The following is a 23,758-nucleotide window of genomic DNA, read 5'->3' on the forward strand; positions in this document are numbered from 1 at the left end:
TCAAATGGTTTGGGCATTCATATTTTTATTTATTTACTACATAACTGAAACAATGTTATTTTTATTTATTCAGCATTGTCAAAAAATATGAAAATAATAATGGTATCTCTTTTAAAAGGATAATCTCCATGTCCAGGAATTTTAGTTAAGGAAACACAAGTATAAATTTGAATTTTATTCTTAGTAGAAAAAGAAAATATATACACAAATAGAGCTTTTCTTTCATTTTTATCTAATTGATTTATACATTTATTTTTATTATTTTTTATTTCAGAGAGAGAGCAAATGAGAGCACGTGCATCTGACTGGGGGAGAAACAGAGAGAGGAGAGAGAGAATCCCAAGTGGACTCCACCCTCAGGACAGAGATGGACATGGGGCCTGATCCCACGACCCTAGGATCATGACGTGAACTGAAATCAAGAGTCCGATGCTCAACCGACAGCCACCCAGGTGCTCCATCTTCCTTTCGTTTTTAACTTCTCTATTAGAACTATGGTGCTAACATATGCCTCCCAAAAGGGGTGCCTGGCTGACTTAGTCGGTTAAGCACCTGACTTTGGCTCAGGTCATGATCTCACAGTTCCTGAGTTCGAGCCCCATGTCCAGTTTTGTGCTGACAGCTCAGAGACTGGAGCCTGCTCTAGATTCTGTAGCTCACTCTCTCTTTGCTCCTCCCCTGCTCATGCTCTGTCTCTCTCTCTCAAAAATAAACATTAAAAAAATTTAAACATATGCTTCCCAATCAATATATTTTATATTATCCAAAATGCATGAATTTAACATATAGTCAAACAATCAGCGTATTTTATTTTTGTTTTCCTGGAATTGACCTATATACACACAGATACCTATATATCTTTCAATTTCAATATGCATCACTAATTCATGTTAAGGATAGATTAAGTAAGCTTGGAATTCCAAGAATCAATATTTGCATTGCATGGAGAAAGTCTATTTAAGAATAAAAATAAGTGATCAATAAAAGAAGACAGCTGGTCACATTTGAATGTATGAATCCAGTTGTGCATGAATCCAGCTTCTCTGATTGTACCTGTCAATTATAAAAATCAACATCTCCTTTCTTCCCTTGAGATATTTTGGATTGTATGCTGATGCTTGTGATTAAAATATTAGTGGCCAACACAAAGATCAAAGTTGTTTATATTTTGCAGATGAAGAAATTACCAGACTCAATGAATACATAACTTAACCAAATCAAATACATGTTAGTGAAGGCCAAACTATTTATTGTATTCAGACAGATTTCTTAGCATTTCTCATCTTTTATAATTTTTTTTAAGCCTTCATGGTCTGTACACAAAGAAAATCTCACTTTTTTAAATCATTGGTGAAATATAGGAATTTTTACCTGATACATTTAACACTCATCTTCTTATTTGTTAAAATGCCTCAGTTCTTTAAAAAATTTTTTTTAACATTTATTCATTTTTTAAGAGACAGAGAGAGCCAGAGTGTGACTGGGGGAGGGGAAGAGAGAGAAGGAGACACAGAATCTGAAACAGGCTCCAGGCTCTGAACTGTCAGCACAGATCCCAACATGGGGCTCGAACTCATGGACTGCAAGATCATCACCTGAGATGAAGTTGGACGCTTAACCAACTTAGCCACTCAGGTGCCCCAAAATGCCTCAGTTCTTAATATGCCACAGAATGCTAGAGCTATAAAAATAAATATAAGTATTGTTTTTTTCTTTATTTGGATAAAACAGGAAATTCTATATTTTCCTTCCAGGTTTTATAATTTTCTGATAAGCAGCACATATTCAAGACAATCCTTTATGATACCTTTACAAATCAGGGAAATTATGGATTTGAAAGATATTATCTCTATTGCATTCCTTTCCCGGGGGGGGGGGGGAAACAACTACAAGGAGTTTCCAATATAGTAGGCAGATTAACTTATGACCTCCAATCAAATACTACATTTTTTTTTAAATTTTTTTTTCTACATTTTTTATTTATTTTTGGGACAGAGAGAGACAGAGCATGAACGGGGGAGGGGCAGAGAGAGAGGGAGACACAGAATCGGAAACAGGCTCCAGGCTCTGAGCCATCAGCCCATAGCCTGACACGGGGCTCGAACTCACGGACCGCGAGATCGTGACCTGGCTGAAGTCGGACGCTTAACCGACTGCGCCACCCAGGCGCCCAATACTACATTTTTGTCTACTGTTTATCTTGATAGTATTACTCATCAGAACCAGAAAATACAAATTTTTAATATTATGAGAGCATGCACTACTCTGAAAAAAATTATGACTTGTTCTCAACCATAAACCCATATGTTCAATCACATAGACTTACATATGCCTGAAAAAAGATCTACATTTATAGGTATGCCGCATTTTTTCCACAGATCATCTGTTTTATAAAAGTGAAATTCTCATATTTTATTTTTCTTCTGCTCTTACAAAATATAGGAATAGTTCATCAAAAGGCAAATGAAGGCAAGCTTAGTAACTTCTGGGAGATTTCCTGTGTCTTTTACTTAATGTCAAGAAATATGTAAAAAGTATGAATGTTGAAGAGAAGAACTCACAGGGATAGCTGTATACATAGTTTTTGGACACTCTGAAGTAAACAGCTCTCTCTTTAAACCATATTTGTTTTCTATTTCTAGCAAATTAAAAAAAAAGCCATAACTTTATCAATGCCATGTAGGATGAAAAATACTTTACATTAAAACATTAAAAATTAATTTGTAATTTATTAAAAAATATTATACTTCCATATATATATATATAACAGTTTGAGCTATTTTATCTGAAGGAGGAATGCATTTCTCTGAATAGAAAAAATGTATTTATTAAAATTAATGTATTTATATAATATTAAGTACTTTACTAAAAGAATATAATAAATATTCAGATTTTATATCCATTTTATTGATATTTTCTTGTGGAGTTTATCTTACAAATGTATAAAATAGAATATATTTTGAATGTATTCTTATATGTATATCTTCAGTAATAATCATTCTTATGATATTGTATAATTATAGACTGCCCCTTGAATATGATTAAAATGCTGGTATGAAAACAAAAAATGGGTCAACTGCAACTAAATACTTAAAAGAACAAGTTAAGTCGTGGAATAAATCCAGTACCTCTCATTCTCCTATATGTTTATTTTTTCTTCCTAATCCCATATCACAATAGTCCATACGAACAGGTATCACAACTGAGAATATAGCTAAGAGGATAGGGGAGAAGAAAATATATTGGAGCAGGTAAAGAAGCCATCTATTTCTCATGACTACTAAAGGGGTAAAATTAAGGATTATCATATGTTAATAATTCATATTGGAAGACAGAGAGAGCAAAAGTGAGTGGGAGAAAAGTTTAGAAACAGGAGAGAACAATATAAGCAGTATAGGCAATTCTGAACCACAATTCTATTCATCACTTTTAATGTAAACACTTTAATTTTTTTTAATTTTTATTTATTTTTGAGAGAGACATAGTGCAAGCGGGGGAGGGGCAGAGAGAAAGGAAGACACAGAATCTGAAGCAGCCTCCAGGCTCTGAGCTGTCAGTACGGAGCCTGCTGTGGGGCTTGAACAGGTATCAAACAGAGCTTGAACTCATGTACTGCGAGATCATGATCTGAGTCGAAGTCGAATGCTCAACGACTGAGCCACCCAGGCACCCCGTAATGTAACATTTTAATGTGCTCAGTACAATTATAACATTTAATATGTAATACATATAAATTAAATATATGTAATATAAATATATATTATAAAGTAGATATTATATATATATATATAATTTAATGTAACATTTATAATTCAATATATAGTTACGAAGTACTTTCTATGTGTCCAACACTTTTATGGCACTGGGGATACATCAATGACCAAAACCAAACATCCTTGTCCATATAGAGCTTACTTTTTATAGGAAAGACAAAAAGACTAAATAAGTGATATATCTGATGTGACTAGCGCATAGGAAGAAAACCAGTAAAGTTCTGAAAGCTAATGGAAGGGTGTGTGTGTGTGTGTGTGTGTGTGTGTGTGTGTGTGTGTGCGCGCGCGCGTGCGCTGGCCACACAGGGAAGATGACATGTAAATAATAGTCTGAAGGATATGGGGGAAGAAATTAAACATAATGAAATTTGGGTGAAGAGTACACCTGTCATAAAGGACAATGAATAAAAGGCTCAGAAATGGGATTATGCTTGAATCAGATGAGAAAGATGAGGAAGGGGCAGGTGTTATGGTCGTATAGAAAGGTATCTACTATCATAAGAACTTCAACTTTATTTTGAATGAGATGTGAAGGCATTGCAAATTTTGGAGAAGACTACAATGATATATTTTTCATTTAACAGGATCACTCTACCTACTGTTGGAGAATAAAAGGAAAAGAAAGGGGTGGAAGAAGGAAAAGCCAATTGGAGACAGCTGGGGGAAAATTAGGGTAAGAGACATTGGCAGTTTGGTCTGAAGAATAAATGATGGAGGTGGTAAGAAATGGCCAGATAGAGATGAGAGGGTTTGCTGCAAACTGAAGATGTTGAAAGAGAAGTCAGAAGTTCCACACAGCAACTTTTTGCAAATGAAACTTCAATCAATAGCATGTAAGAATTCATGTTGATGGGATTGTAAAATGGTGCAACAGCTATAGAAAACAGTATAGCAATTTCTCAAAAAGTTAAAAATAGAATCGCCAAATGATCCAGCAATCCCAAAATATACTTGGATCCAAATAAAATTGAAATCAGAATCTCAACAAGATATTTGTATTCCCATGTTCATAGCAGCACTATTCACAATAGCCAAGATATGGAAACAACCAAAGTATCCACCAAGAGATGAACAGAATATGCATACAATGGAGTATTACTCAGCCTTAAAAATGAAGGAAATCCTGCCATTTGCAACATCGATGAACCTGAAGGACATTATTATGCTAAGTGAAATAAGCTGGTCATAGAACAAAAAACACTGCATGATAGTTGAAAGCAAGCATGAGGTCTCTCATGGACTGGCACATTGTTTCTTTCTGGTTCCAAACATAGGTCCTTTGACTGTGAACGGACAGACTGTAGACACTGTAAATCAGCATTTGTTAGATTTTGAGAAACTATGGATGTGAACGAGAGGAAAGGGAGAAGGTGGAGTTATCTGTATAACAGATCACTTATCTAGGTGACTCCTGTCCATTGGAAAGGGGCCAGAAGTCTTTGTCCAATATAATGGAAAATCATGCAATTGAAGAGACATCAGGAAAAAGAAAAGAAAGAAAAGAAAAAAAGAAAAGAAAAGAAAAGGAAAGGAAAGAAAAAAGAAAAGAAAAGAAAATAAACAAGAACAAAAACAGAATGACACACATTTGAAATTCCTTCTGATGTTTGATGCTTGTGTTCACTAACCCTTCCCTGTATTTACATTCATTCAGTGTTCAGGGACTGGCTTTATCTTGGTCTGTTAGATTCTGATCAGTATAAGAAATCTCTCTGCCTGCATGCCAAAATCTTTATATTTTTCTCTCACTATTGTGCTTTACCTTTCTCCTTTCTGAGGGTGTCAGCCCTTGTTTCCTGTCTTTGCTTGCTAAATAGACCTATGTTCTTTAACATGTTCAGAGGGCTGTCTTCCCTCTGTCTGAGAGGAGCTACTCAGTTATAAGTCATATGCATTCTTTTAGTTTTATACCAGAAAGCTTTAGCTGGAAATTGTTAAACATCTCCTCTTAAATAACTATTTGAAAGTTCCTACCAAAAAAAAAAAAAAAGAATCTATACATTGGCTTGACTTCTATCTAGGAAAGTCTTACTTCTTTGTCTCTCGTCATTATTTTCAGATGTTTTCCAAATTTCTATATTTTGAACATTTTCTTGTTTCTCTCATGAAAATTTTATGTACTCTGAAAGCCTTCCCTGGTGTTCATCTTCAAATTTAGATTAGGGCCTCTCACATACAGTAATACAATATCTACTTTGGTTTTTTAGCAATTACCACAATTTTATTGCTTGCTTGCTTGTTTGATTGATTTAAGAGAGAGAGAGAGTGTGTGTGTGCTGGCATTGCAGGGGCAGACGGAGACAGGCTCCGTGCTGCTCACAAACTGTGAGATCATGACCTGAGCCAAAATGAAAAGTCAAATGGTCAACCAACTGAGCCACCCAGGTGCCCTACCACAATGTATTTTAATTACTTGTTTATGCATTTATATATATTTTTTATTTTGCAGTAAAACTGCTGAGAGCAGACTAGGTCTCTATCTATTTCAATCCTATACTTGCTATACCTGACTCTGCTCAGAGGAGAGCAGATGATGAAATATTTCTGAATGAATTAATTAATGGATATTAATTCCATGCACATGACATCTTAAGTTGCATTTACCATTAGGATCCATCTCCTGACTTCCATTCTTATGTTTTAAATATTTGTCTATGTTATAAAACTATTTTTAAGACAGCCTCACCATTTTTTAAAAATCCAAACCGACTCTGGTTTTGATCTTGATAACATATCCCCTAAGTCTCCCAATTTCATAATTTGGAACTGAATATTAGACCTTTTTCTCTCTCCCCATTGCCCTCATGTCTCAGGAAAGATGATGCACTTCCTGGAATTCATTCTCCCTTCTCTATGCATGTGATTATACAATGAGTATGATCTTATGCCTTTATTTTATGGTCTATTGGAATAGTCTGCATTCTGGCCATTTCATGGCCAGTATCTCTTTCAGATGTGCAAATCTTTCACAGGTATCCCTGTCACTTACAAGCCACTTTGAAGTCACACATAAGCCTCAAAGATTTCCTTAATCCTATTTACAAACTCTTTTCAAACCATTCTGGATCATATATAATATGCTTCACCCTGGTCTCTGGGTTTTTCTCCCAAAGCAAAAACAGTTTTCTGTAACAGAAAGGGTGCCCATTTTGGTAACAAGAATGTACTGTTTGGACTTTTGTTCTCCATTTATGTATCTTTTTATCTTTGGCAAATCACTTACTTGTCTATGGCTTGGTTTCTTTCTACAAACATAAGATAATGATATTTCTATTCTTGTGTGATTATGTGTGTGCACATGCATTCATGCACTTATAACATGATTATGTGCGTGAGGCTCTTAGAAGAGTGCTTCTTGTACAGTGACTGCTCACTTAGGAGTAGCTGCTATCAGGATGTCCACCCATGATCTGACCGAGCTAAACTACCCTAAGTCCACATCTTATGCTCGACACTCTTTCATAGGGACACAGACCATGATTAAGTCTGCACTGATTTATACAAATATCTAAAAATAATGTTTCTTAAATCTCTCTACCTCCACTTTAGAGTAAAGCCTTTCCAAAAAGGCTTCTCTACTTCTGTTCCCTACTCCCTTCTTCCCAGTCCCTGTGAATTTGCTCCAACCTGGTCTTTGTCTCCGGCACTCACCAAACTATTCTTCTTTAAGTCATCAATGGTAAGAAATAGTTCACATGAAATATTTTAAATATGGCCCAGTATGCCTCTGTAACCAAGTGCCCTTAGCTTCATAGAGAAAACAACAGTTTCCCACCAAAATTAAAAATAACTAGGTACAGTAAGGTCTCCAGATCTTGAAGTACTTGGGTGAAATAAGTCAACCAGGTTCTAAATTGTGCACACTCTGTGTTATCAGGAAACTTCCATATTTTTGATCAAGATTGTCAAAACCTTTGAGTTACTTAATAGCTACTCAAAACCTTATACTCTCTTACATCCATAGAAAACTTTAACAATGATAAAATAGGAATCTTTTTCATCTATCATATGATAGCATAAAGTTTTCTTTTTATATATTGTGTTGTATCAGCACTGAAGTGCTTAGTGCTTATTCAGATTGAAGGTAAATTGAGCAATTGTGTATGGAACTTGATTGCTGACAGCCAGGAAGAATGATCCAGGATCCGTATCTCAACGTCTCCAAACTGGCAGAATTATCTGCAGTATTTGTACAAATAAGGAAATTTATTTTTCTATATCGATAATAGTCCAAAGCTTTGTGCTTGTGAGGAAAAATGCTCTCTGGCAAAACAAAAGTTTTTTTTTTTTTAATTTTTTAATACCAGGAGATATTTCATTAAGTTAGTTTAATGCAATGTAAATGCCAACTGATTGTCTCTATATCCTTTTCTCTCTGAAACTTGCTGTTTTGTGTCTGGGTCTTAATTTACAAAGGTGACTGAGTGATGACATGGAGAGATTAATGCACTGAAAGAAAATTTCAATGTTAATGACAGTTCCCCTAGGAACTAGAGGTACTTTGTAGGGTTTCAGGAGGAACACTAGTTTTTTTTTTATTTCAAAACATGATAATACACAGAATTAATAAAAAAGATTAAAACACATGCCTATGACCAACCACAGCTGTAGCACAGTTCTCTATTTTTACATACCTCGAGAGACAGGTTTTGCCAGTGCATATATCAGGGCCACCCGCGTTTGTGGAGTAAGAAATTGCCTTACTGGATTCTGGAAAAAAGAGGTAAATGAAGAGTTAATAAAAGTACTTCAGAAGAAACAAATTCCATTTAGGGCAAGGGTTCAAAGACTGGGACACTATCCTCAGTTGACTCAGCCTTGGGGTTTGAAGGCACAGAGATACAGTGTCCTCATGGTAGCTACCCACCTAGCTCTCACGGTATCAACGCAACCACAATAAAGCATCTCTGCTGTAATTCAGTGCACTAATTGCCAAGTTCAGAAATTAATTTTCCAGGTGGAACAGTGAAAAACTTATGAATCAATTAACATTTATATCACAATATAAAAGGAACAGAAGAAAGTTACTTTGATTTACAACACTGCTTATAGAATACTGTAATCTCTAGCACATCTATAGTATCTTGACATTCTCTTCCTGAATTATTTTGCTTCATACATTTATTTTTCTTAATTTATTGTCATGCTGAGTAACTACATATTTCTGTGATCCTTCCTCTACTTAATACATGCTGTTATCACTAGGTTATAGAGTTCCAAGGGCTATAATCTCCTTTTTACTTTCCATTGTGTAGTTCAATGCTTGTTATATCTGTCTATCTATCTATCTATCTATCTATCTATCTATCTATCTATCTATCTATCATCGTTGTCTATAATAGACTTTCTGATCTTCATTTATTAAATTTTAGCATACTGTATCTGAACAACCTTGGAGCATAGTGACAAACATTGAACTGTCATGAGATAGATATTGACTCTCTTTTTTCTTCTCATTCTTTTTTATGATCCATAGTAAAAATTAAAATCTTCTTGATTGTTTGTAGTGTTGGCTTTAAACTGTTTTGTTCATATCAAATTGAAAGTGCTGATTTGAACCATATCTTCTCAGCATCTAGACATGGCATGCTCTAGGAAAGCAAGACTTGGGAAAAAATCCAGGCAATTTCATGTCATATATACCATATGCCAATAGATGCCACCATTGCACTGTGACAACCATCTGTGTTGTGGTAACAACTCTCTTCTCCATTTTCCTATTAGAGAATGCTTAAGTATGAATCATTAAATATAGTTTGGGAAATATATCCTACACATTTTTTTCTATGCCCTTAAAATACAGATGGAAAGTTAAATTTCCAAGGAAGAGGTATTTCTGGTGGGTGTTGAATGTACTGTTGCTACTGTTATAGCTGAAATATTATGAGATTGACAATATTCCTTGCAATTATTTTAACCTTTGTATGAATCAAAATTTTCCCATTATTGAACAAAAACTAAAAGTTAAAATTAAAAAGCCTGCATCAGCTTATGTCTTGTGTTTATTATTTACATATTATCTGGTTACTTCTTTAAAGTATTTCAAAATCCATCTATGTTTTAAATTTCACCATGGAAATTTAGGAACACCGTACAAAGTAACACAGCAATGCTGTCTGAGGTATTTGTAAGAAAAATCTCATCAGGTTATGGAACAAGGAACTCAAACATTAGAAAGAATACACAATCATTACAAATAATTTTCTCTTTTGTGTTACTGAATGCATCCAATTTATGTGCTTTGTACTGAAAGGTAACGTTCCTCTTTCCCTCATTTTCTTTTGTATAATTCCTGATAAGATTAATTTGTGACTTACAGTTCTCTTCTTTCAAAACAATTCTACTGACTGGCCTCTAATTAGTGGTTTGTGCTCACATTAGTAAAATCCATCACCATTTTTACTGTTTTAAACTGATACTGAAATAGAGAATTTTCAGAATAGAGCATACCTATATCTACTTGAATGCTACATTCCAGATTATTATTCCTACTGCTGAAGCTTAACTGCAGCACACGTGTGAGAGATTTATTTTAATAGAGTGAATAAAAATATATTCTCTACTCTTTACTGCTTCACTTTTTATAGAACCCAATTCAAGGCTGCTCAAATTAGTGTGCTTATGTACTATTTTACAATTTCTGTCTATATAAAAACATGAACATAATTTCCTTTAAATACAATTTTAGGAATGGCAATAAAATTTGAAAATTCTATCACATAAAACAATGTTGTCTTTATCAACCTTTAGTACATATCATAGCTCAATAAAAATTTGATGATTTTCCAAAATATAAGTAATATGGTTAGTTTATTAAAAATTATAGAATGATTATAGAATTACAGAATACTTCTTCTTCCACAACTTTAGTTGTGTAAATTCTAGTGAATTTTTCATGTCTTTTTTGATCAAGCTTTTACTCTCTTATAACATAAAAAGGTTATATGCCATTATTCTAACACTAAGCCATCTAATTCTCATATCACTTATTAGCTTCCAATTTCGTTGACTCTTTTCAATCCTTGTCATCTGAAATTTATTTATTGTCAGGTTTTCTACATATGCACATAAGGGAAAGAAATATTTATTTCCTTCATGAATACAAAGTATTTAGATAGCATTTTTAAAGCCTTATGAAAATATAACTACTCCCTGTTTTTCCTCAAGAGACATATGGACATGCTTTAAAACTACCACATTATTTGACAACTTTATGAACAATTACTGGAAAGAAAACATTACATACACTACTTTCACGTAGAATTTATTGATAGTTGCTGAATCTTGCAGATTTTTTGAGAGAATTTTGTTTCAGAAGAGTTACAAGTTTGGCCTACATAAATTCAATCCCCAATACAATCTTCAGATCGCCAAACTTGTCCCTTCAGGAAGCTGCCTATGAAAACTGTAGTTTGGGCTGTGAATGACAATAGCAAAATGGAAAAAAAAAACAAAAAAACAAAAAACAAACAAACATGCAAAATTAATACTGGGACCATGAAAACAATAAGAAAGAAATTAATAAAGGTGAATATTGGGCTGTCATATAGGCTAATTAAGAAATTTATTCCATTACCAGGGCAAGGAGATTTTGTAAACCTTTCCCACTGGTAGATAGGGGCAACTGACTGATAGGGGTTTCATTGTTTATGCCCTGAATGAATTAAATGTAATTTTCTTCTTTCAGTTCCACATTGTGTAATAAGTTTGTGGTGGGGAGTAGAAAAGGGAGAACAATTTTTCTTTCAGTTAATAAGACATCAGACTGTATTAGAACCATGACAAGACATAATAGAAAGAACTTTGCATTAATCAACCCAGAGTTCCTACACTGTCAAGTCAGATGCCATAACTGATAGCACTGCTGATTTGCTTCCTTGGGAAGGAAATGCAAATTCTTTTTGTAGGAAGAATAATACAATGGACACTCAATGGATAATGGCATAGGTCACTATAGTGGTGATTATTACCTATGCCCCAGTGTCCATTCTCCTCTTTCTCTCTCTGGAGGGATCATGGCTTCTCAACTGAAAACAGCATTTCCTAATTTCTCTTACAGCGTTTTTGACCCATGTGGCTTAAGACAAAGTTTGTCAGTAGAAGTGATGTGACCAACTTCTGGGTCATTTCCTTTATTTTAGACTTTCTTTCTTATTATGATTGTAACATCCTCGGAATCCACATGCTAAGAATGGCAGAGGCATTCCAACCATGCCTGTTTTTGACTATTAGATGAGAGATAATTAAATATTTGTCATTACTAAACCACTGAATTTTAGGGCCACCTTTTTCTAACATCTTAGCCTGTATATTCTCAGTAATACAATTATGGTTTTATGATTTTTAACATACTATTGCTTTCAAGTATATTTAATACACTATTGCTTTCAAGTTAGTATGCTATTTAGGACTTTTTAATAAACTTCTACAAGTAAAATGGCCTACACTTTTCTCTTCTTTTCATCTTAATCCTACTTACTCTTTTCAGTTTCCAGAACTATCGTTTGGCTAGTTGAATAACGTGGATGTATATATTTTACTTAAAAAGGAAAGCAAAGTAGGGGTGCCTGGATGGCTCTGTTGGTTAAGCGTCCGATTTCAGCTTGGGTCATGACCTCACAGTTTGTGGGTTACAGTCCTGTGTTGGGCTCTGCGCTGACAGCTCAGAGCCTGGAGCCTGCTTCTGATTCTGTGTCTCCCTCTCCCGCTGCCCCTCCCCAGTATGCGCTCTGTCTCTGTCTCTCAAAAAATAAACATTAAAAAATTTTAAAAAAACTAAAAAAGAAAAGTAAAATAGGCCATTTCCTGCAACAATAGAATGCATACTTTTCTAAATGAAATTCATATATACTAAGGTTCACATTACTTTTATTTCATCTGAAATGATACACAGCATTTGGAATCAGATATATTTTCAATCAACAAGTCATAAATGTGTATTACTAATGAATTCAACTCAAGAACATCAGAATGTGCAGAGTTTCTGGAAAGGTATGAAAGCTTTGATGCTAGCCAAGAAATTTATTTGAAATTCTAGGAAGAGTTATTTTCCTTATTTTGTAAATCTGGAAGCACTATAATTACAGGATTTAAAATAAATAATCAGAATTATATCCAAATATCCCAAAAGCTCTAAGCTTGCACATATGATTGTGCATACATTGTTAATGCTCTTGGGCGCATTTCTTTAATAGAAATTTACTTTCCATTAATTACAAAGAACACACAAAGGCAACCATCAGATCAAATAATGCCATGCTTATTTTAATATATATTTAGTAATTTGATGAATCCTTACATCACTGATACCTGACAGCTGTTATTTCGCTTTCTCAAAGAAGTTACTAGGTTCGGGAAAATGAAGAGTACCAAATTAGCAAATAATCTCTATTATATTTAATAGTGTTATTGTTTCCATTCCAGACACATAATTTCTGCTGTAACAGGTGATTATTCAAAGAGAGGTTAGAAACTTACTTGTTAGAACTGTATCTAAACTCTTCTAGGAAAGCACATTAAACCTAGTTATTATTTGTTGCAGGAGGTAAAATTTGTTTCTCATATTGCAGAATAAAAAAAACTGTTGAAAAACATATTGTTGAATAATTCATATATATTTTTATTCAGTATAAGCCAGCCCAGAAAAAAAGTATAGCCCATATCAAATCACACTCAAATAAAAAATAACACTGAAAAAAAAGCTAGGTTTTGTCTCTCAAGCATTATATATATCCACAGCATATGCAATTATTTTATAAACAAAAATAAATTATCCAAATAAACATTATGATTTTATTCTAAAACTAAGATGATTTTTAGCTGTGTTACAAATGCTATTTACCTTGAGAATTGCCCCTAAAAAGAGACATTTAAATGTTAAGCTTAATAATTGGATACATATGTATGTTAAATTTAATTTACAAGAATATTTACCTAACTTCTGTTTAGAAATTGCTATCACATAGTCTCAGTTTCAAGACTTGAGTGACTTTAACAATTAAAAGTAGGATAATGGCACAAAAGTCCTATATCCAATAGTGTATAATAGAACGTTAAGTAATGCCATTTCACTTTAGTGCTATTATGTGCCAACATCTACTGATTTAAGTACATAGAAGTTTGCTACTAAGAGAAAAATCGTTAACAATTTTCTGAATAATGAAAACATTGTAAAGTATTTACAATAATTTTCAAAGTGCAATCCATCCACTAAAGCTGAAAAGTGTGTGCATCACATGATTTCTCCACTTTGAAATACAGGAATCCATGCTATAGTGTATTTAATAGAAGTCAGTGATTGCCCGGATGCATATCCATGCTCTGGGCACCATGACCAACTCTGGAGCTAAGAAAAAATACAAGATGTTTCCTATCATCAGTAAGCTTATTCTTTTTTTTTTTTAATTTTTTTTAACGTTTTTATTTATTTTTGGGACAGAGAGAGACAGAGCATGAACAGGGGAGGGGCAGAGAGAGAGGGAGACACAGAATCGGAAACAGGCTCCAGGCTCCGAGCCATCAGCCCAGAGCCTGACGCGGGGCTCAAACTCACGGACCGCGAGATCGTGACCTGGCTGAAGTCGGACGCTTAACCGACTGCGCCACCCAGGCGCCCCAGTAAGCTTATTCTTAAAAAAGCAACCACTGTCATGAAGTATGTTCACATAAAGCTCCATGCATTAAAAAACATTCTCATACTTACTCTATTTGAATCTAAAAAAAAAAAATCTCTCTGTGGTTCATAATAATCATTCTAATTTTCAAACAAAGTCACAGAGACTCAGAACAACAACAACAACAACAACAACATATTCTAAGTTTACAATGATATATAAGAAACACATAAGAAATATGTATATTGAGTTAGTTATACTTCCAAATCCAATTTTATTATTACTTCATTACATTTTAAGAAAGAGAAAGACAGGACTCACATCCATCAAAACACTTGTCAGTGTCCTGTACTGTTAAGCAAACAGGGAGCATAGATTCTGTTCTTCAAACCACCAATTCAGGGTTATATACATTTTCACTACATACTCTTCGAAGGTGAATATTATTCCTGATATTATGTCACTAAATAAGGCTGTCATAGAAATTAGTGTTTTATTTATTTTTCATAAAATAACTCAAAATTAAAATGAGATAAAAAATTGCTCAGAGGGGCACCTAGGTGGTACAGTTACTTAAATTTCTGACTCCTGATTTCAGCTGAGGTTATGATCTCACAGTTATGAGATCCAGCCCTGCATGGGGCTCTGTGCTGACAGCCTGGAGCCTGCTTGGGATTATCTCTCTGCCCCTCCCTACTCATGAGTGTGCCTGCTCTCTCTCTCTCTCAAAAAAAAAATATATATATATAATATATAATAAAGCTACTTAGCTACTTAGCTTATTTTCCTCCACCCCTTTCCTTCAGTGCAGCTATTCATTTGTAGTAGGTTCATTTTTCCTATTTGTTTTCTAAACTGTTTGCCGTCTCTTCCTTGTGGATTTCAGTTATTTATTTTTGAGTATGAGAAATATTAATCATTTAGGAAAACATGTTTTATAACAAAGTGTATGCAATCACTTTTGACCACAGCAAGTATTATAAGCAATTTATCTAATTAAATTAAAAATGTTGAAGGTGGTCTCTTGGTTGCTGCCGTCTTTATTTATCATCATAAAATATAAATTACTCCTTGAATGACATTTGTATCCTCACTAAATTCTCACCCAAACAAATATTCTGTATACAGTCCTGCTTCCACTTACAGAATTCCTTATATAAAAAGAAACAACGCCTGTATTTTCTCTATTCAAGGTCCTCCATAAATCCTCTCTCATTTGTGAACTTTTCAAAATGACTTCTGTGTATTTATTTTCTTTTCTGTTCGAAAAACAGATACAGTACAACTCAGCCCAGGTTTAATATTTTCTTAACTTTTTTAATGCTTATATTTTCTTCTTTGTCAAAATATAATTAACATAGTTATAAGAGTCAGGTGTACAATACAATGATTCAACAATTCTATACATTTCTTAATGCACATCAGTATAAGTATGTACTCTTAATTCCCTTTACCTATTTCACCCATTCCCTTAGACCCACCACCCCTTTGGCAGCTACCAGTTTGTTGTCTATATTTAAGAGTTTATATTTTTGTTAGTCTCCATTTTTCATTGTTTGTTCCTTTTTAAAATTTTTTTTTATGTTTATTCATTTTTGAAAGACAGAGACAGAGCACAAGCAGGGGTGGGGCAGAGAGAGAAGGGGACACAGAATCTGAAACAGGCTCCAGGCTCTGAACTGCCAGCACAGAGCCCGCTGACGGGCTTGAACTCACGAACCACGAGATCATGACCTGAGCCGAAGTCAGATGTTCAACTGACTGAGCCACCCAGGCGCCCCTGTTTTGTTTCTTAAATTCCACATATGAGTGAAATCATATTTGTGTTTCTCTATTTCACTCAGCATAATGTGCTTTCGGTCCATCCATGTTGTTGCAAATTTCATTCATTTTTATGGCTGAATAATACTTCATTTTGTGTGTGTGTGTGTGTGTGTGTGTGTGTGTGTGTGTGTGTATCTCACATCTTCTTTACCCATTCATCTATTGATGGACACTTAGGTTGTTTCCATATGTTAGCTATTGTAAATAATGCTACAATAAACATAGGGTGCATATATATTTTTGAATTAATATTTTTATTTTCTTTGGGTAAATACCCAGTAGTAAAATTACTGGATCATATGGGAACTCTACTTTTAATTTTTTGAGTAACCTCCATACTGTTTTCCACAGTGGTTTCACCACTTTTGAATTCCCACAAATAGCGCACAAGGGTTCCTTTTTTTCCATACCCTCATCAACACTTGTTATTTCTTGTATTTTTGATTTTAGCCATTCCAACAGGTGTAAGGTTTGTGGTTTTAAGTTTCATTTGCTTGATAATTAGTGTTGATACATCTTTGAAAGAATTTTCAGATGCATTAAAAATGGTGCAAAATCAGTTCAAAGAATTCCAATATACTTTTCAACTATATTTTCAAAAGTTATTTAATTACAAAAAAACAGCACAAATACAAAAGCTAAAAAATTTACACTGGCACAATAGTGTTATCAAATCTGTAGGCTGTATTCATATTTTAACTATTGCCATACTAATGCTGGTCTAGCATCAAATTTAGTTGTCATATTATTTTGCTTTCTTTTTTTCTGAAAAAAATTATCAGTTTGTCTTTGGTCTTTTATGACTTACACATTTTTGAAAAGTACCAGCCAGTTATTTTGTTGAATGTGGATTTGTGTGATATTTTCCTGTGATTAAATCCAGATTACACAAATTTGGCTGCAATGCTACAACAGTGACTTTGTATTTCTAATGCATCATATCAGGAGGTACATGCTGTCCTGTTAGTTATATTACTTTGTCACTTGTCTAGCAATTGTTACTTTGTCATTTGATTTTAGTATTACCTGCTTGGTTTCTCATAAACTTGATATTTTCTTTAATTAAAAATATCTTTTGCTGAGATATTTTGAGATTGTTTCTTATACTTTTCTATTATTTTTTATCATCCAATGATGAAGTTTGCTTATAACACCTATCACTGTGATATCTGTCATGGAAATACTTTATTTTCATCATTTCTTTCATAAGTTGTAATTTTGCTGTGATAAATCACTTTTCTTTCTTCATGTTTTATTAATTTATATGTTTATTTGCTCGTGCTCTTCAGTATAAATTTATGGATTCTGATTTTATTGTTTGCATAAAAATCTACTATAGAATGGATCATTATAATTTGCTGCTCAAATTGTCTCTTATTGGCCATTGGTAGCTTCTCTAAATAGGCTTTTTAAAATCTATTTCATGTGTCCATCATATTTTGAGTACTCTCTTGCAACTGTTTCATTTTTGTTCTAATCTTACTTTGAACATACATGCCCTAGCTCTGAAACTATTCATTTGTCCCAGAAGCCTGAGTTTCTCATGTTGGAGGATGAAATGCATAAACTAAGATCCAGGTCTTAGGCATACTCATTGAGGTGTCACTGCTTACAGGTACTCTCAGAGAACAGAAGTAAGATATGTCTATATCTATATTTATAATTACATATATGTTCATACACACACACACACACACACACACACACACACACATTAGTAAGTCTGTCTACCTACCTACCTACCTACCTACCTACCTACCTGTTACCTGTATTACCTGAACTCACACTGACATCTTCAATACCAGCCCAACACCACAGGGCTAATAATATCCTTCTTTTTCTTTATTTTTATCCCCTCAATCTGACAGAGAGGAACCTGGCTTTCATTATTCACAAAATTTTTATTTGCTCAATTTTAGATTGTATATTATATAGATGTGGAATTACTAACCCACACCTTTATGCAAATCAAACTATTGACTACAGCAACATATTTGCTTATAGTTCTTACTTTCAGTGTTATGTAAGAGAGACAAAATTAGGTTTGCAAAATTACTTAGATTAGTTCTTTGTTCTCTATTCTCTCTTAGGATGCAATTATGATATTCATTTGTAGTACATTTAGATTCATTTGTTTCTTTTTGCTTTTCAGTTTTGATCCCCTTCCTAACCTTACTGATTTTAATTATTCAATCTTTGACTTTGAAACATTAACCATTTTAAATTTATTTTTTATTTTTTTATTTTTTTTAACGTTTATTTATTTTTGAGACAGAGAGAGACAGAGCATGAATGGGGGAGGGTCAGAGAGAGGAAGACACAGAATCTGAAACAGGCTCCAGGCTCTGAGCTGTCAGCACAGAGCCCGACACAGGGCTCTAACTCATGGACCACGAGACCATGACCTGAGCCGAAGTCAGCCGCTTAACCGACTGAGCCACCCAGGAGCCCCTTAAGTTTATTTTTAAAAACATATGGGTCTTGTCATTTTTTCCCATAAATAGAAAAAAATGTCCTAAAATTCATTTGAGAATTTTCACAAAAGACCCCAAATGGACAAATACATTCTTAACAAGAACAAAGCTATAGGCATATTTTAACTTCAAAATATATTACAAAGCTATAATAATCAAACAGTATGGTACCAGCATAAAAACAGACATAGAACAATGGAACAGAATCAAAAACCCAGAAATAAGCCCACAAATATATGGTCAACCAATATATTTTCAAATGTTTATTTATTTTTGAGAGACAGAGAGAGAGAGAGAGAGAGAGAGAGAGGCAGAGAGAGAGACAGAGAGAATGAGAGAGGGAGAGAAAGCATGGGGGAGTAGTAGACAGAGAGGAAGACAGAAAATCTGAAGCAAGCTCCATGCTGACAGCAGAGAGCCCGAAGTGGGGCTCTAACTCACAAACTTGTGAGATCATGATCTGACTGAAGTTGGACGCTTAACTGACTGAGGCACCCAGGAACCCCTGGTCAACTAATATTAGACAAAGGAGTCAAGAATACTCAATGGAGAAGGGATAGTCTGCACTAAATAGTGTAGGGAAAACTAGATATCCACATGCAAGAATGAAATAGGATCCCCATCTTTTTTTTTTATTTATTTTTTTAAATATTTTTTTTTTCAACGTTTTATTTATTTTTGGGACAGAGAGAGACAGAGCATGAACGGGGGAGAGGCAGAGAGAGAGGGAGGCACAGAATCGGAAACAGGCTCCAGGCTCTGAGCCATCAGCCCAGAGCCCGACGCGGGGATCGAACTCACGGACCGCGAGATCGTGACCTGGCTGAAGTCGGACGCTTAACCAACTGCGCCACCCAGGCGCCCCAGGATCCCCATCTTAAAACCATTCACAAAATTAACTTAAGATGCAAGACTTGAAACCATAAAACTCCTATAAGAAAACACAGGGAAAAACCTGACACAGGTCTTAAGAATAACTTATTTTGGATATGACACCAAAAGCACAAACAACAAAAGCAAAAATAAGTAAGTGGGACTTATATCGAACTAAAAAGCTTCTGCATAGTAAAATAACAACATGGATGAATCTAGAGGACATTAGACTAAGTGAAATAAGCCAGACACAGAAGGACAAAAAATATATGATATCACTTATTGAGGAATCTACAATAATCAAACTCATAGAAACAGAGAGTAAAATGGTGGTCGTCAGGGTCTAGGAGAAGGGGAAACAAGGAGGTATTAGTTAAACGTTGAGAAGTGTGTTACACAAGGTGAATAAATCCTAGAAATATACTGTATAGAAGAGTGCTTATAGTTAAGAATTCTGTATTGTATATTTTAAAAATTTACTGAGAAACAGATCTTATGTTAAGTGCTCCTATCACAAAAAGAAATCTATGAGCCTTATATATTTGTTTTTTGTCTTATTTCTCTAACCTTTCCCCAAACCTCTAACTATATTATAAACTTCTTAAGGACAGAATTCAGAGATTTATTTCACGTAATTCCTCTCTTCCGCAAGTGCTCTGGAAACATATGGACTTCAAGAACCATGCATATACAGTACTTATATTTAATGATGTGAACCTGAACAGAAATCTAAGCATGCATACTCTTTTTCTTTTTTCACAATAATTTAATAAACAACAAAAAAAAAGAGTATGGGAAGAGTAATTGAAGGCATAGTTTGGCCTTGGAAACACTGCTTGTGGTTCAAATCTTAACTCTAAAATAGTAATAGCTTTGCAATCTCAATCCAGTAAGATGAAATCTTTGAAATAAATTTTCCTATCTTTTAAATACAGATAATGTTAATTGTGAGAATGGTACGTGATAACGTGAACACCTACGTCGGTTTGGGCTGCTGTAACAAACTGCCATAGATTGGGTGGCATTAAAAAACAGAGATTTATTTTTCATTGTTACAGACGCTGGGAGTTCAAGAGACAGGGTGCCAGCTGGTGGGAACCTGGAGAGTTCCCTGCTGGGTTTCAGACTACCAAGTTATTGTGTCTTTACATGGCAGAGAGAGAAGCAAGCTGTCTTTCTCTCATAACATTTTTTTTAGTGTTTATTTATTTATTTTTGAGAGACAGCACAAGTTGCAGGGGGGTAAGCAGAGGAAGTGGGAGACACAGAATCTGAAGCAGGCTCCAGGCTCTGAGCTGTGAGCACAGAGCCATATGTGGGGCTCAAACTCACGAACCAGGAGATCATGACCTGAGCCGAAGTCAGACACTTAACAGACTGAGTCACTCAGACACCCATCTCTGGTAACTTTTATAAGGGCACTAATCTCCCTCATGAGGCTCCACCCTCATTACCTCATCTAACTCTAATTATCTCTTAAAGGTCCCATATCCTAATATTGTCACATCAGGAGGGATGAAGAGACAATGTTTAACATATGAATTTAGGGGGAAACATTTGGTCTATATAACATTCTGCCAATGGTCCCTCAAAATTCATGTTCTTCTCATATGCAAATTCATTAATTACTTTCCCCAAACCTCATTCTGCCATCAATTCAAAAGTCTAAAATCCAAAGTCTCATCTAAATATCATCTAAATCAGATATGGGTCAGTCTCAAGGTGTGATTCATCCTAAGACAAAATTCCTTTCCAGCTGGGAACCTGGGAGACGAAAATGTTAAGTGCTTCTAAATTACAATAGTGGAATAGGCTTAGAATAGACGGACATCTCAAGGACTGCTACATTTGATAACTTATCAAATGTTACATATGAAATAAATATGTATGCTGTACACTTATGACCACATAACCAGTTTTGTTTGTTTGTTTCCAAAAAAGGGAGGCAGTGAAGGGAAAGGCCTGCTGGCTTCGGATGAGGGGACCTGGATTTACTGTATGGCTTTGGGAAACTTACCTAACCTCTTTGGGCCCTATTTTTACTCTTCATTTCAGATATCCTGGGGTTAGAGCTGCTTCACAGAGCACCAAAGTTCTGTGGAGATGTCTCAGAGAAGATGATAGGCTGTGATCTCTGAATAGCCCATTTCAATCAGATCTGAGTAATTCCACTGTTTTACATGTGAGGATTCTGCTTGAGAATTCATTTGATAAGAAGAATCTTCTGCTTGAAAACACTGGCTTACTGGCTCCGTATCAAGTATTCTTATGTCTGCCTTTACCCCTTAACCCTGGGCTTGTTGATAATTCCAACGAACCTGAGGCAGGGCCCCCAACAGTGACAACTGCCTCAGATTCAAGTTTGTTCAGCTTTGACAGTGGTTCTCATCACCAGAAAAGGAACAAGCACAGTCTTATCCAATCTGAGGTTACCTGGGAACCCTGAACCCTATTTCTTGGATTCCTCTTAATGCCCCTAGAAGACATTCCCTTCTCCTTCATATATCTCACTGCTCACAGACCCAGAAGTAGTATCAGGGAGGTGAGCAGGACAGTGGCATGGTTATCAAAGTTTGTTGAGAAGGAGTGGGTGGCTTTTGTATTAAAATAATAGGAAGAAGGAAAAGAAAAAGAAGAAGAAGAGGAGGAGGAGGAGGAGGAGGAGGAGGAGGAGGAGGAGGAGGAGAAATCTTTTCAAAATTGCTACCAAAAGGAAGCTGAGATCTCTTCCAGAGGTGGTCAAAAGACCACCTATTGCAAGTGGCCACCTATTAATTTAAAGAGGAATTTGAATGATATTCCAAAATAATACCAGATAAAAAAGGTAGTAATTTAGCAATAAGAGAATATGCTAATTTAATGACCACTATTTTTTCCCATAAAATTGACTCCTACACTATTAAAAGTCAAGTCCTTCTCAGTATAAATGACCTTTCAAAACTATCCCTGAAGACAATCTTCTAATTCTTTATGCATTGCTAAATCAAGGAACTTAATTTTTCATAAAAATAACAGGGCTTTTAGTTGATACTTTGAGGATTAGTGCTAATCTTCCTACAACTAACATCAGACCAAACACCTACAATATCATTCATTTGTTTGTGAATTTGCCCAGTTATTATCGAACACCAATTGCTCCGAGGCATTGACTTAATTCATTGAGGTACAGAAAAGAAAGGCATAGTCTATGACCTGCATACTCCGGAGAAAGAGGCCGTAAGTCAGTACATTCTTACTTACAAATTATCTGTATAGAATATCAACTCAAAAACTACAAAAATATAACAAAACTCTATCAATATTTCTTTTTCTGTTCTTTTTCTAAATATTAATAATCAATTCCTTGCAGTAAGTAATAGGGAAAAACACTTAGAAAAGCTTGCAATAATTTACTCTGCAATTCTGTAGAGTAATTAAAGCTTGAAAATTGCTGATGAAATAACATGGTGGAAAAGCTTATTAACTTGGAAAACCTTTACCAATATTAGAGTTTTCTTCTTGTTTTAACATATTTTAAATCTAATTTCCTACAAATGGTAGTAAATTATCTTTGTGATCTTTTTCTCAGTTAAAAGACAGAAAAGAAGGAGGTGGAGGAGGAGGAGAAGAGGAGAAGGAGGAAGGGGGGAGGAAAAGGGAAAGACTGAGAAGAGATAAAGAAAAACAGAAAGAAAAACAAAATTAGTTAAGGTCTCCAGTACAAAGTCTGTTTATTTTCAAGTAAAAAGCCCTCTTTGGAACAGTTACACATATAGTATTGACCAAGAAGGCCTTAACATTCTTCTAAGCTTGTCTAAGCTTTTGACAGGTTTTCTCCTGATTATACACCCCTGAGCCCCCTTTTCTTAGAAAAAACTTACTTATGTTGGAAAACTTACAATTGTAAACTCTTTCTCTGTCCCTTGGGAGTGTAAACCTTTCCCCAGGCTCTTGCCAGTTTTACAACCTGGGAATGACTTTCTCAAAGACCTGTGAGCCATCTTTTTGAAATGTCAGCATCAAATACTATAGAGACCCTATCTCCTAATCTGTGTGGGAGGGAAGGAGCGTAAGTTTGATATGCACCAATTACCAAACACACATGGCCAAATGACAGTCACCAATCTCCACCTTAAAGTCTCTGCAGTGCTTTTGTACTAGCTCATTCTAGTGCTTAAACTCTTTTTTATTTCTCATTTCTGTGGAAATGAGTTTAATCTTT

This window comes from Felis catus, chromosome F2 (genome assembly GCF_018350175.1).
Source record: "Felis catus isolate Fca126 chromosome F2, F.catus_Fca126_mat1.0, whole genome shotgun sequence".
Lineage (NCBI taxonomy): Eukaryota > Metazoa > Chordata > Mammalia > Carnivora > Felidae > Felis > Felis catus.